This window comes from Apis cerana, linkage group LG10, assembly GCF_029169275.1.
Source record: "Apis cerana isolate GH-2021 linkage group LG10, AcerK_1.0, whole genome shotgun sequence".
Classification (NCBI taxonomy): Eukaryota; Metazoa; Arthropoda; class Insecta; order Hymenoptera; family Apidae; genus Apis; species Apis cerana.
Window position 1 is genome coordinate 6,621,034 of NC_083861.1, and position 16,266 is coordinate 6,637,299.

Here is a 16,266-nt window from a genome sequence, read left to right on the forward strand (position 1 = left end):
AGGAATTGATAAATTTGGGGAGAAAAAGTAATTGATTAAAATAAAGAGATGGAGAAATTGATAAAATAAGGAGATGGAGGAATTGATAAAAGGAAGAAAGAGGAGGAGGAATTGCTAAAAATAAGGAGGTGGAAGAATTGATAAATATAAGGAGGAGAAGGAATTGATAAAAATAAGGAAGAGAAGGAATTGATATAGCATGTTATGTTACACTAGTAACGAGTCGGAACTTCGAGAATTCAAACGCTATATGCAACAGGTATTAAATTTACTATTTACTATTTATATAGGTATTAAATTTAAATTTACTATTTTTTCTTTTTTTAAATTATTGACAAAATTTAAATATTTCATTAATATTTTGTGAGAAAATTAAGAAATGCAACAATTTTATCAATTATTTTCCCTCCTTTTTATCAATTCTTCTTGTTCTCTAAATTTATCAATTCCTCCTCCTCCTTATTTTTATCAATTCCTCCTCCTCCTTATTTTTATCAATTCCTTTTCCACCCTAAATTTATCAATTTCTTGTTCTAATTCTTAAAATAAACAATTTTATGTACATAAAAATAAGGAATCGATAAATGGGTGCAAAAGGAATTGATAAAAATAAGGACGAGGAATTCATAAAAATAAGAAAGTAGTGGAATTTAAATTTGGGGAGGAAAAGTAATTGATAAAATATAAAATTGTTACACTTCTTAATTTTCTCACAAAATATTGATGAAATATTTAAATTTAAATTTTGTCGATAATTTAAGAAAAGAAAGAAAATGATAAGTTTAATACCAGTGGCGCCATCTCGCGTTTGGATTCACGAAGCTCCGACTCGTTACTAGCATAACATGATATGCAAGGAGGTATGCGAAGTCATAGAGAAGGAACACAACATTGTGCAAGAAGGACAGAGAACATTTAAAAATACGCCACATGAAAAAATCATTAATTACTCGTTTTCTACTTAAAACTTCGATACATTTGAGCTCTCATTTTAAAGCTAGAACTCTAGGCAACTTTCTTATATTAATTTTAATGCAGAATTCTTTTTATTTATTTAATTATTAATGATTAACGTGTAATACGTTCTAATATATTAAAGCCGCCATTATTGAAAATTCATTAATTATTCGTCTTTTATTGAAAATTTCTGCACTTTTAAACATGCATCTTGTAGCTAGAACTTTGGACAAGCTTCTCGTATCATTTTTAATGTAAAATTCTTGTTAATTATTTTATTATTTACAATTAATGCATCATATGTAAATTAACGTTATCGACATGCAATGTATTTTTTCTTAATTTCTCAGTATATAAAATTTATTTCTAAATACGAATATATGTATCTTAAACGTTGTTTTCTTCTCAATATTCATGTATAATTTTTGTTCATAATCTTTTTGTTATTTAAATAAATAAATTAATTGTTTATGATTCGGTTGCCGACGGGATATTCGCGATCGCAACATTCTTTATAATAATTGATAATAAATATTTAACGACGAAGAATTTTACATTAAAATTGATACGAGAAGCTTGTCCAAAGTTCTAGCTACAAGATGCTTGCTTAAAAGTGCAGAAATTTTCAATAGAAAACGAATAATTAATGAATTTTCAATATGGCGGCTTTAATGTATTAGAACGTATTACACATTAATCATTAATAATTAAATAAATAAAGAGAATTTCGCATTAAAATTGATATGAGAAAGTTGTCTGGTGTTGTAGCTTTAATATGAATGCTCAAATGTTTCGAAATTTTAATTAGAAAATGAATAATTAATGATTTTTCCATGTGGCGTATTTTTAAATGTTCTCTGTCTTTCTCGCACAATGTTGTGTTCCTTTTCTATGACTTCGCATACCTCCTTGCACATCATGTTATGCTAGTAACGAGTCGGAGCTTCGTGAATCCAAACGCGAGATGGCGTTGATCTCAAAAATTTTTTAATTGTTAGTTAACTTATCGGTAAAATCTACTTTTTCAAAAATTTATGGAATGAAAAGAAAGAATATTAAATTAATTCTAGTTTTTTGCATATTTATCTATTATAATAAGAGCTGATTTCTTTTTATTAAATAATAAAGTTTTATTATTAAACTTTTTCTCAACATTTATTTTTAATAAAAATTCCAGAAATATATCCAGATATTTTTATGTAATTTATTTTTGAAACAAAAATGAAATCTTTTTCGTGTTCTATAATATTAGAAAATTTTTTTCGAATAAAAAGTGTATAGTTTGAAAGATTTTTTATAGTATAATATTATTATACTATAAAAATTATAGTATAATATTATATATATTATTATATTATAGTATAATATTATAATATAATATTAATTTTTTCATAGTATAAAGAATTTTTAGGTTTCACATTTTAGTATTTTCTCATATTAAATTTTCTTTATTGTTTTTCCATATAGATGACGCCACTATTTAATGACCAAGAAATTTTCTTTGCCAGTAACAGTAGTACGATAAGTTTGAGCATTTTATAAAAAGATGGCTTTACTAGTTAAGTCCTTATATTTTTTATACATTATTCATATATTTTATATATTTTTGTTACTTTTATAGGAAATAAATGTGCATAAAAAATAAAATGAATCATTTTAAAAATATTCAATAATAAAAAAAATATCACTATGCAAAACAAAACTTTCTATATTTATTAATTACACAATGGGTGAAAACTTTCACTTTATTTCCATAAAATACGTATAAACAATGGGGAAAGAGAGCAAGAAACTACTCCATTGTAATCGAAAGACTCGTCATTTGAAAATTTCCATTAACTTATCTTTCCCGAATTAACAGTCGATGAAAAAGGGCGAAACGTGAGAAACCGCGTTCTCTTGTCGGTGAATGGCAATCAAAGTACTTTAATTAAAAGCATCTCTATTCTCAGGTACCTGAGGGCCCCGTTTCCCTTCCACGGCTTTAAGTCAGTACACCGTGGAAAGGAAGAATACTTAGGAAATCAACGTTACGAAGTAAAGTCAGCAGAGCGTGAAGAGGGGTCCTACGACACAGGATGTTCTTCTACCTTCCGTGTCGCTCGTACTCCGGACCCCCTTGCCGTAAAATCTTCTATTCGTGGAAAGATACTGACAGTGCCGCACAACAATGCTAGGTGCCCATAGTCACCATCATCCTTCAATCGTTTTGAGACATTAGAAAAAAAAACACCTAGAATTTTATTCTTCCTTGTTAATAAAAAAAATAATGGAATATCTTTAGTTCATTTTTCTAATTCTAATCAGTCGAAATAGAAAATCGTTGTATCTCGTTACCGACAATTAGTGATATGTTCATACGATTACGCACAATGTACCATTAAGCCTTCCTTTCGACTTTTATTCCGTTCGAGCTGTTGTACATGCGGGTCGTAACGGTACTATCCAAATTAGGCGACCGTTGCGCGAGATACATACTCTAACAAACGCGCTTTTTGTTAATATCGGCCGCCTTCTCCTCATCGCGAACCGTGACTGTACGCGGACACGGTTTGCTGGTGCTCATTACCGGAAACAGTAAATCGTTTCCTCCTAAATTACGAAGGCGAGAAACCGCCGCCACCTCGATCCCGTGCTATAGATTACCACGAAGGAAGAATCCGTTTACTAACTTTATCCGTTGAATTTCGTCGGTGAACGGTGAATAGGATGCACTATCCAAATTCATTCAATGCAATTACAATTGCAGATGCTCATAACGGTATGAGAGGAAAAGATATCGTTAATATTTAATATTTCACATAGAAATAAATTGCTCCCTCTCCAAGAATAATAATAAGTTGGTTGGCAGATTATGAAATATTCGTACGAAAGAATAGAGAATCTCTAGAGGATCATTAAAAAAGGAAATCGTTCCTGTGCACGCCGTGACAAAACCGTGTTTCGAGGCACGAGCTATCACGAGCTATCGCTTCGGTAACCCCGTGTGCCTGACGAGATACCAGAAGAAGAAAGAGAAGAGAAGAAAAAAGGAGATAGGAGGGAAAAGGCAAACCAAGGCGCAGAAACGTGGAAAGGAACAATGACTCGCGATGGTGGCGACGTTTATAGGGCCGTATCGGCCGACGAGTGGGGTGAGTTGAGCTCGTAATTAGTCATAGTGCGATGCGCTAACAGCGGCACTCTGCAAGAGTGAGCCTCGTTCGTTCGTTCGTTCGTTCCTTCGTACTCGATGCTCCTACGAACCTCGGAAGCTCGGCTAAATCATCGACCGGGTGACTCAAAAGCATCTCTCGTCGTTTAAGACACTTTAATCTTTTGAAAATTCTTTTCTCTGATTCCAGTAATTTTTCTGCTAATAGAATTCTAAACTTGAAACCGTATAAATCGATAGAAAATGTAACGAGCGAATAAAAGTTATGCAGCTTGTATAAATGCGAGAAAATCTTTGAGAATAATAAAATTTTTAATTATTAATAAAAATGTCGACGTAAAATTGACAATGAGTTATGACGATTTGGATTGTTTATTTGCTTCTATATATATTTTGAGATAGTAATAGATAACAGAAGATGATTCAAAAAGAACAGTATTTTACTTTGTGACAGATGCTAGAAAATATTGTAGATCGGTAGACTCGTATAACGGGCCACGGCAGTTGCATCTGCCGCGGATTGATTTATGCTCATCGTAACTAACGGATCGCTAGAAATTTCATAATTACGTAGGTAGCGCGCCAATCTTTATCCTGTTCCTATTCTTGCAATGAATTTATCACATGATTAATGCATTAACTGCCAATATGTAATTTCCACTCATTAACGAAGTTTGAATAGATTCTTGTATTTCTATTTTGCTCTTCAATCAACAATTTCTACAAATATCACGTTACAATTAAGAATTTGTACTCATAAAATTACGGATAATTTTTATCAGATTTGTAAATAGTGCCTACAAATTTCTAAATATCGATATTTATATAATATTCTTGCCTATCATAATTTCTATATTTCATTTTTATAATATCAAATTAAATTAGCCAAATTAAATATCACAAAGAGTTACTGTAAACATTCGTTAAATTAATTTCTAAAAAAAATGAAAGACTCGAAAGACTCACAACTCAACCACTGATCGACACAAGCGAATTCATCCGTTATCGATATAATCTTTTCTACCGCTTTCTCAAGAACAAAATAATTTCGAAATGTTAAAAATAAGAAAAAAAAAATCATACTCACCGATATAAAACGGCTTATCCATCAACGATCCCCGCTACGTTTCATTTTTCTTCGTCGCTTTCAAGGAAAAATAATTTCGAAACGTTAAAACCAACTAAAAATTTCCCATTCTCGCCAACTTGACCATCGACCGTAAAAAAAGAAACAGCTTATCCATCCGACCGACAGCTATCCCTTTCACCTTTCGTTCCTTTTTTTTTCCATCGCTTTCCACCTTTTTTTCAAGGACACCCTGTAGACGTGCACCTGCAACGTGGAAGACACCACCGACTCCTCTGCTCGGCCATGGAGGGTTGCAGCCACGGTGGTGTGTATATACGACACGGCAGAATCTGAAAAAGGGAAGGTGGTAATCGTGAAGGGGGAGAGGGGACGAAGAGGAGAGAAGGAGAGGCGAAAAGCGGCAGAGCGAAGCCACAGGCGGCCAGCCGTGTCTCCGGCGAACTCGGTCGGCAGCTCTCTTGCCAATCCTGGCATTTCCACTTCTATATGTGTTTATGCACCTCCAACGTACCCATCGACCATGGGCTCCACTTACGTCGCGTACACATCACGCGCGATGTGTGTTCTACCGGCGAACAAACGACGAGGTACGCTGACCTTTTCCTAGCCAAGATAGAAAGCACGCGTTCGGAAAAATCCGCTCCTCCGTGATTCGTACGCTTCCACTCGTTTGGATATTATTATACGACGAATACTTACGAAAGGAATTAATGACGAGAGAAATCGAAATGACGAGGCTTTGAAAGGAAAGAAATTCGAGAATTTGTCAATATTTGATCTTTATTTTGCGTTTAATTTGTTTGGGTTACAGCAAAGATTTATAAAAAAAAAATTCGTCTATCGAATGTGAAAATTTTACATGATCGATGGTTAGAGGTAAAAGAAGGAAAGGATTTAGATTTTTTTTTTTTGTTAGTGAAACGCGATGAAAAAGATTTTCGAAAAATCTGTCTCGATCGTTGAATATAATATCACTATGCTAGAGAGAGAATTTTCTTCGATGAGACGATGTAGCTGCTAGGTATTGTTAATACAGTTTGCCAGGACTCATCATCAATCGAAAACATGAAGCGAGAAGCCGGTTTACTGACAAGATTAAGATATGCCACGGCCGCGGGCGTCGTAATTTGTAAGAAGGAACACTGTAGACACTTTGGTTATGACGATGTATCGATATACATATTTGGAAACTATAAAACGATCGAAATTATTCGCTCACTCCAATATAGAGATAAAACTACCATATTAACCATATAATTAACATATTAACATTCTTTCATAATTTTCTTCTTCTCGTTAAAATCCTCGTTTGATCCAAAATTTATCTCTCGATCCTTCAACTTTGACCACTAATATAACTATGAATCGCAATTCTTTTCTTCCTCCCTCCCTCCCCTCTTCTAATACGTCACGATCGATTTACATAAGATTCGATGCCGCGTAAATTTCGAACAATCGATCGAAACCGGGTCGACGGGAGGACAAGCGTGTCGAATAAAGCGATTTCTTTCCCCTCCTGTTCCCCTCTTTCTCTCTCTGTCTTATTTCGCAGCTGCGGGCTTCACCTGCGAAACGGTTCGTTGCCTGTGAGCCATCGCCATTGCAGGTCTTACCTGTTGAAGCGAGCCAAACACCGCGCCATCGTCGTCCAACACCTGTTACGAAGAGCTGACGAGGGCCCGTGAGTCAGGTTTATCCTATTCGACTACCGTGGATCGAAAGAAGAATATATCCACAGTGTCGAGCGTATGTATCATAATCGGCTGGTTGGATGTTGTCGTTAACACGAATCGTGGACAGGAATCATGCCGAAGACACTTGCACGCGTTTATACCGAAGAAACGTGGGCTCGCTATAAATATGCCGCGAAGCGTTAACGCGCTACTTAGCTTGGAACAATCGAGGGATCGTGTTTCTGGACTATTTACGAATGTGTACCCGGTATTAGACGCGAAATGGTAGAAACAAGGGAGGAAACAACTTGGTCAACCCTTTGCCTTCCAACATCGAATAGCACACGTGGATTAAGTTCAAGGAAGACGAGGCATCGCTCTCCGTTGTCGTTCATTTGTTTAATTTTAACTCTGATTTCGTTTCACCCCAACCTCGGGATTACAACGAACTACGTGGAACAATGTATAACATTACGGTCGGTGTATACTTGGATACACGATAATTTGACGTTTCGTCTTGGAGATAATTTAAAAACGGAACGAATAACGAACACGAACACGAGGAGAAGTTGTTGTTTCATTCAAAGGAGGCACCGAAATCTTTTTATAGCCTTGCCTCGCGACTTCTTCGAGATCAATTTTCAACAAACACGAAGAGAAAGTAGTGGGACTCGAAGCTATATTTGTCCAGGGATTTCAGGAGTACGAGTCGTTGGGTCAGGGTCGAGAACCAGCACGATAATCGACTTCCGTCAGCCCGTACCGTCGACAAAGAGGAATTTGTAATGCGGCGGAAATGTTATTCCCGAGAGGGGTAAACTGTAAAATGTGGCTGTCACGTACGTGGGCCGCTTAAACGCAAAGAAATAAAAAATATATTCCCTGAAAAACATGTAATGTAACAACGGATTCGTTTCGTTTCGTTTCGTTTCGTTTCGTTTCGTTTCGTCCCGATAAAACGGCATGGCTACCGAGGCGTGTACATATTCGTTTAGCATTCAGAACGTATCGCTTTAAAGTCATAAAGAAATTACAGCGAGATCCGAGTTGGCCGCCGCCACCGGATCAACCAGAGAAGAGGCAAACGAGAGGAGGTATATATATTCACCGGTGTGAGAACTGATATTATTTACAGATACGACACGCACGAGCTCGTCCAGCCTTAAATTAAAACGGCAAGGAGATGCACTCGTTGTTAAGCTCTCTTCTCTACGTGATACGCTCAATCAGACGAGAGGCTGGGGTGTCAAGGGATCCTTATCTGGACGCCCGTTAAAAGACGCAACTTCCGTCGGTTCTTTCGTTACACCACGTAGTACGTAACAACGAAGAGAGAGAAAGAGGAGGGGGGGAGAGGAGGGATGCATGGCCGTTTTTCGGCTGTCCGCGGCCACCAACTATCAGATGAGAGATAGTCGTTAGATAAAAGTCAGAGTCCGTTTGGGAAACCAGTTTTTCGTACGTAACGATTATAGGGACGACGAATCAGTTGACGTGAACCCCGCGTGGATAATTCACTTCTTGTACCGTCGTTTCTCTTTCCACGGTTGCGCATTGTCCCGAGTGGAAATTGGGGTCAAACGAGGTATAAAGGGTCGATCGTTAACTCTTAACTTAACTCTTAAATCGTTACAATGTACGATTATATCTTTTTTCTTCTTCTTCTTTTTCTTTTTTCTTTTTTTTTTTTTTTTCACAAACGAAATCGAGATACGACGAGCACGAGCAAGATTCCGCTTAAATCCTCTCTCGAGAAAGCGGAGAAATCTTTCCCTCTCGATCGAATTCAGTTAAAGTCTATAGGAAGGACGCGCGTCTCGTGTTGCATCTTCGAGCATTAAAGCCGCATTACTCGACTCCCGTGAGTACAGCGACCAGGTCTCGAGAACACGAGGCTCTGTTCGACTCTCTCGCGATACCAGGATCACCACGGTGAACGCCGCGATGAAAACCAGTTTCTCGTGAAAAGCGACTACGGCGTTCTCCGCCTAACACGAAGAGGATACCGCGGGAGTATAGGGGAGAGAAGGAGACTCGGCCAGACGTGCAATAATCTTCCATTCTCCCCCCGTCTTTATATTCATAATCGTGATCGTCAATCATCGATGACCGATCAAAGAAAGAATCGCGAAGTGATTTGACTGAAACACGCGTCGAGCCGCTTTTCCTTCTCGACCGTGAGACGGCGGTTCAGCCGTGATTTGGCGCTTAGCCAGGTTTTGGACGCTTCTTCGTGAAGTCTGGCAAGGAGTAACGTATCACCGGTGCCGTTTTGGTGCAGCTTCAAACTGTCACGGATTAACGTACTCTCTCGTTTCGGGAACGGGTACAGCTATCCGCTCGAGGTGGCTCGAGTTTCCCAAAGAGGGAACGCTCCGAGTAATGCGGATTACGATGGATCGTGCATAGGCATCGTTCGATTACCTTCCAAGTAGAAGACGAATCGTTTCGTGCGATGGGCAAACTGTCTGATTCATCGGTGTTTGATCGCGAGTTCTAGAGTTACGGGTGAATCAGCCTCGCAGCTGTGGAGGAAGATTCGCGCGTGTTTATTCGAACGACTGTACGGCGACTTCCACCCCCTACTTTTCCGCCCGCCTCTTCACTCTTGCTGTAAAGCAAGACGAATTAGACGCGCGAAGGGACGCGATCTGTGAGGATAGAGACGGTCAGCTGCACGATGGAAGCTCGATGCGCGAATATTTCCAACGGTGAACAAAGTGGTGGACGGATAGTATAGTCGAAAGCGGAGACATTCCAGAGGGAATAAGCCGCGTCGTTGCCGATTCGAGAGCAATTTTAAAGGTTTGAAAGGCTTGGCGGTTTAGAACGAGGAATTCGAATCCCAGCCATCTGCTCTAGCAGCAAACTCTAGTACTTAGCTTATTCCCCCCCTCTTCGCTTTCTTATACACCTTCTTCGTCTCTCTCTCTCTCCCCATCCTTGCCTCCGTTTCTGCCCCTCCTCGTCGTTCTTGCGCCGTTCCTCTGGTATCTTCCCGTCTCTAAGGCCAGCGTTACGGTGCTGAATGTCCGGTTAATGCACCTGCGTACACCGTGGCTTCGTGAGCGGAACACCACGAAGCGAGGAGGAGAGAAGGAACGCGAAGAATAGAACGCGGAGAGGACAATCATGGTGCTACAAGTTGCTACCGATCACGATGACGAGAGACGGCGGCGGTGCACACGGCGGGATGTCCGATGGATGAAAAAGGTGGAGGAAATAATCGTAGCGGCGGCACGTGGATCGTACGATCGTTTGATCGTGGAACGAAGGAAATGGAAGGAAGAAAAACAGAGCTGCGCGATACATCTTGGATCGGTGGAGTCGTGTAGGAAGCGGAAGAGATAAAGCGGTGGCGATACGAAATTCTTTGCAAGATCGAAACGAATCCTCTTCCTTCTTCCTCGTTAAACCGTAACTAACCGAGGCTCGCTCGCTACGAAAAGAGCATCGCTCGAGAAATTTTTGCAGGACGGTCGGAATCATTAACGAAAGATTTCTCCTCCGATCTCGTTCGCATCGCCGATTTCAAGTTGGTGCGAACACGAATAATTCTTTCGCTTCTTCCAATTCTCGCGCCAAAGTCGTCTTCTTCCCCTCCTTCCACGCGGCGACCATGCACCAATTCATAAAATCCCTGGAGCGAGCCTAAGCGCTCCACTAACTCCGTCGACGAGTCGCTGACCTCGGGATTCAGCGGTGCGCATCAGCTGCATTTCTCCATGCGCATAGACCAGTTGCGCTGCGATGGTCATGGTAATCCTCCTTCGAAGGAACTAGAAAAGATGCGATGCTCGAGCAAATATACCGAACCGAGTATTCCGCGAATTGAAAATAACGAATTGCAACCAAGTGTTCCATGCTCCCATAGCTATCTGTAACTACGCGAACGATAATTAAAAAAGAGTACCGTAAAGTCTGCCCGCTTGTTTCGTTCCTCCGGTGGAATCCCTCTTTCTCTTTCTCTTTCTCGTCTCCCCGTGCAAAGTGGGGGTCGTTGACCCCCGCGATGATTTCGTTCCATATAGAATAAACGGCCGTATTGAATAATACAACTCGACCAAGATTGATCAAAGGACGAGCAATTAGCGAGAGGATTATTTATCATTGGCCGTTTGCGAGCCGAGAAAGGAATAATTCTTGCCACGTTGGTTAATTACAAGGTTGGTAATTACTGTGTTGGTAATTTGGTAAAACCTCGGGAATAGAATCGAGAAGGATGAGTCGAATGTGGCGTACGTGGTCGTATCTGTTTCGGGACATTTAATGGAAGTCCTTTTAACGCTGAATAATAACATCGTGCACGAAAGGATACAGCCACGATGGGAGTCGCTAGTGTCCGGATAAATGACCGAGGCGAAACGACAAAGTCCCCAGAAGGACACGAGTTATAAGGGAGAAAAAGAGAGAGGGAGAGAGAGAGAGAGAGAGAGAGAGAGAGAGAGAGAGAGAAAAAAAATGAAGGATTGCCTGTCGCAATCCGTGTCCATCGCGGTCTTTGCATCGCAGAGGTTCTTGGCTCTTCGAAGCCACCGTGTAAATTCTATCAAAGTCTATCTTACTCTACGCCGGCTTACGATCATGCCCCACTCCACCACGACTACACGTGAAAAGTCACGCTCTGTTGGATTCAGGTATAGTTAGTCTCTGATATACTGGGTGACTCTTGAATCGTGCGCGAATCAATTCCTCCCGGATTTATCCGGATCATCGGGATAATTTTTCTTCGATCGATGGACTTGTAAATGGCGTACAAGTGGTAAGATTTACCGAAAAATTTGTCAAAGGATGATGTCGCGGTGATTTTAAGGCAGCTGGTGTGATTTGCGAAACGTTTGACGGGAAGGGGGAAACGCTGTTCAATCACGCGATCGACATTTTATTGGGAACGTAAACGCGCGGGGTGGGCATCGTTAAATAAACCGTGGAAATGCATTCCCACGAGCTACGAGGATGGAATCGGTGGAGCGGCAACGCATTACGGTTCGGTGCACGTGAAATCATCGGTACCGCGTAAATCGTCCGCGTTATTAATACCGTACCTTCGATACGACGCAAATCCTCTCTCAATTAGATAAAAAAAAGAAAACGAAAATCCACTTGTGCGTGGGAACCACGTCGTGCCCGGAAGATCTCTCTAAAATAAACTCTTCTTTCCTTCCTCGTCGTGTGAGTAGAAAGGCTTCGCAACCAGTCCTCCTGGTCGTCGGCGAAAAATGACGTTGACGAAATAAAAGAAAAAAGGAAGAAAGGAAGGAAGGAAGGAAGGAAGGAAGAAGAGAGAAAAAGGAAGAGAAAAAAGAGGAGGGGAGGAAGGAGGAGAGAACGGTTTGACGAAAAGCGAACGGGCCAGTGCCACGTGCCCCAAACATCGGCGCCATTCGATCATCCGCGCCGGTTCACCGGAAAACCATACTCGGGCCCTTATTTCTCGATCACTCTGTACGTGTGTACGTATCCCGCGCGCACACAGGTTACAGGTTTTCGCTATGCTATTGGCCTATTCGCTCATTCCGAGGCTGAGTCACACACAACACCACCAACACTTCTCTCTCTCTCTCTCTCTCTCTCTCGCTCTCTCTTTCTCTCTCCTTCGTTCCTCTCCCACCTTCTTTTTCCTTCCCCTCCGTTCGTTCTGGCTCCTCCGCCATTCCCCTCCAGCCCCTACCCATCGAAATACCGATCCTCTCCACCACGTCCCTCACCTGTGGCTCGTTCCTGCGGCCGCAGGGGCCGCTGGCTGACTCCCCAGGTCGACTGACTGAGCTGACTGTCTCTACGGCTGGCTGGCTCGGCGTAGCCACCCAGCCACTCGACCAGCCAGCCACCTTCCTTCTCTTGCGTGTGTATCGCAGGTCGGCTGGAGTTTACCTGGCGTTACCTGCCAGCCTGCAGCCTCAGTTCACTCACGTCACTTCGAGCAACCGGTTCGCGGAGTCCTCCCGGCTGCGGCTCCTACGACTTTAAAAGCCTCCTCTCTGCCTCGTTTTTTCCTTTCTACGTACGCACGTAACCGCCGATCTTCTTCCTTGCCCAACTCTCTACCATAACCCCTCTCTTCCCTTCATTTCTTCTTATACTATTTCTTCTTCTTCTTTTTCCTCTTCTTCTTCTTCTTCTTCTTCTTCTTTTCTACTTAATCTCTTGGTCGCGGTCTTCTTCTTCCGTTGCTGCTGCTTCATCCTCGCGTATACGCGTGATGTTTTCATCGGAAAGGAGAAAATATATCGTCTCGTGGTGACTCATTTTGCTGGATCGGAGCATGGAACGATTGGAATACGAACGAGTCGTGTTCCGTATGTAATACATTGTCTCCCGGGTTCTACGTTCAACGTTGGAGAAAATACAACGCGTGAAGGAAACAGGGAATGTGGACGTTGGAAACTGGACAACACAGTGAAATATTGATGCCACTCTTTGGAAGAAGGTATTACCACGGTCAGTGAGGAAGGTATGGTGGAAGAGATCGTTACCAATAATGATCGGTACCGAGTATAATCCTCTTTCGACCACAGAGGTACACAGATATTGGGAATTATCGTTTCGCAGGTATCCATCTCGAAAATCTATCCTTTTTATTATTCGTTAAATTTTATTTATCTCGCGATATTCGAGGGAAAATGGTACCGTAAATCTTTATTAAAGCAGAATATTATCCACTCGATGTCGATCGAAAAATCTTATAAAGTCCGACGTCATGACAAACTATAAATATACGAAGATTACGTTCAATTAACCGTTTGATACGGAATTAATCACCGTCTCTTATCGACTAGCATTTTTCTATCGAAATATTATTGCTTGGAAACGATCGTTTACCGTTCCCGCGTTCAACGTCGAGTTAAATGTCGCGAGCTTTTTATCGATAGGAACGATCACCGGTGAAATCTATTTTGTTCTGGTAGGAGCGATGGGAGCACGTTCTCAACGGTTTCTCTTTCTTATGTACCCAAGATTTTCATCGGGTCACTGTCCTCGGCTACGGTCACCGTTATTCCTCCGGCTCCGACCTCTCCACGAAAAACATCGCCGCGCTCAACGATTGCGCAACACGATCGAGAATCGAAACGATTAACGTGATCAAAATGATCTTAAACATTTCGCGATCGTTCGCGAAACCGATCGAAATGTGAAGAAATCGTACGAGCCGAGCGATTCATTTCGATCGAAACGTTTTCTTCTCTCTCTCCCTCTCTTTCCCTCCCTCTCTCTTTTTCCTTCTCTCTCTCTCCCTCCATCGTTATATCATTCATCACGTTTGTATTGAACGGTATAAGATCGAATAAGATTTAACGCACGCTCGTTAATTACGATCGATCGCACAACTCGCATCGTGACTAATGAAGAAATCGATAGTATATAACCGGTATTTGCATATCGGCTCGCGTTAGCTTTCACGCGAAGCGTATCCCGGAATGCATAGAACTCGGCGATCTATCGATTTATCACCTGGCAAGAATTCACCCACGTAACACGTACGGCCACGGTTTCTCGAGGAGCGAATCTATGTCATGATTTAATATGGTTTCGAAAGTCGCGAGCCACGAAGTTATCCAGCGCGATTTCAGGCTTGTTTGGTATTTTATTGTTTTCGAGCTGCCGCTCTCTTTCATCATCCTCGTCCTGGTTCCTCCCCGCTAAATCGCCCGTGCCCTTTCTTTTTCACTGTCTCATTTTCTCGCCCCAAATTATCCTCGCCATCACGCCACAAATCTTCCCCGTCATGGCGTCCAACTGTCCTCGGACACGCTCTCACCTTTTTCTCTCTCTCTCTCTCTCTCTCTTTTATTTTCTATATTCTTCGTTTTATCTTTTCTTCTCACTCTTTTCAGTATCCATTTCTCTCTCGCTCTCCCCCCCTTCCTCTTTGTTTCTTTTCCTTCTCCCATCCCATTCTCGCTCATCGATAATAAGATTCGCTCGATAAGAAATCGAACGAAAGAAAAATCCTATTCCATTTTTCCTCGTTTTTATTCACGCTCGAAAGCGTGACGACATTGGCATTCCACGGATTATCATACGGAAGCCGCATCATCGTTGAATTAGCATGGGTCCACATCGCGGTACACGCTGTTCGCCGTGTAACGTTTTGTAAGCGTTACGCAATGCACGACGGAAAATAACTACGAATAAGAAACGCTGCAGTTTGACGAAGGTCAGTAAAGGAACGCAACGCAAGTGTGTAATGCAGTAAACAGCACGCGTGACCGTCGGACAAGAAAACGCACGCGAACGCTTCGACTGCATATTTCACGCCGTTATTATCGGCCGCGATGTCGTGTATATTTTTTTTTTCTTTTCCCTCCCTCCTTCCCTCTCCCTCCTCCCCCTTCCCCTCCCTCCCCTCCCTCCATCCCTCCTTAACGTGCCGTCGATTCGATTCATGGCGTCAATCGGGAAACGTGGAAGGGACTTGGGGTCAAATCCGCGCGAGCCTCTCGCGAATCGGCCGCATCCGAAGACAGAAGTTGAGATCAACGTTTGACCTATTTGAAGAGAACCGCAACGTTCGAACCGCTAAATGGTATCACGGTTTGTTGTTTCTCTCGTTTGCGGGTCTGTTTGATTGCAAAACTCGTCGAGGAACAGTTGGTAAGAAGAGAGATCGCGATGGAGGAAGATTCAAGATCGATCGAAATTGATCCTCTTCAGGTGGGGGAATAGAATCAAATTAGAGAGAGAGAGAGAGAGAAAGGCGTGTGGAATCTCTCGAAAAATTCTTCCTTCCGTGGGCAAAAACATCGGCGGGAAGCCAGGATATTCTCTTGGGAACGGGTTGAAAGATAGAGGTACCAAGTGAAACCGGCAGTTTTCTACACGACTGTAGCGTATAACCAGTTTCGAACACGTATTTATTACAGCTTTTCCTTATTTGCTTTCAGTCACGGGAACCGATCTTCATTATGAACAACCTGACACATAAGAAAAGTTTAGTTTCGTCTCGAATACGATCACCTATTGGAACGATTACAACTCGTACACGTTGTGTTTCTCGAACCAATTAAACGTTCTTCCAATAATGAAAAAGAAATCGGAGAGAAAGAGAAAGAAATAGAGAAAGAGAGAGAGAGAGGGGGGGAATCAAAGTAACGCGTTGTATTTCGAATAGAAAAAAATGTACCATTCGAAATATAAAAGGCTGAACAAAACATAGTAAATCATTGCATATCTGACAAAGCTTGTAGTAAACGCGTAGCGGAGAAAAAATCGTAAAAATATATCGTACAGTGCGTTTGAAAATTATCGATAATTCAAAGCAATGCGACACACTTTGTCACATTTTCCTCGGTTTCGAGATGATAGAAAACCACAGCCACAAGCAAATAAAAGATTATCTTTCGTAATTTCTACACTCCTTAAGATTTCGAGAATAGAATTGTGTTTTCCAC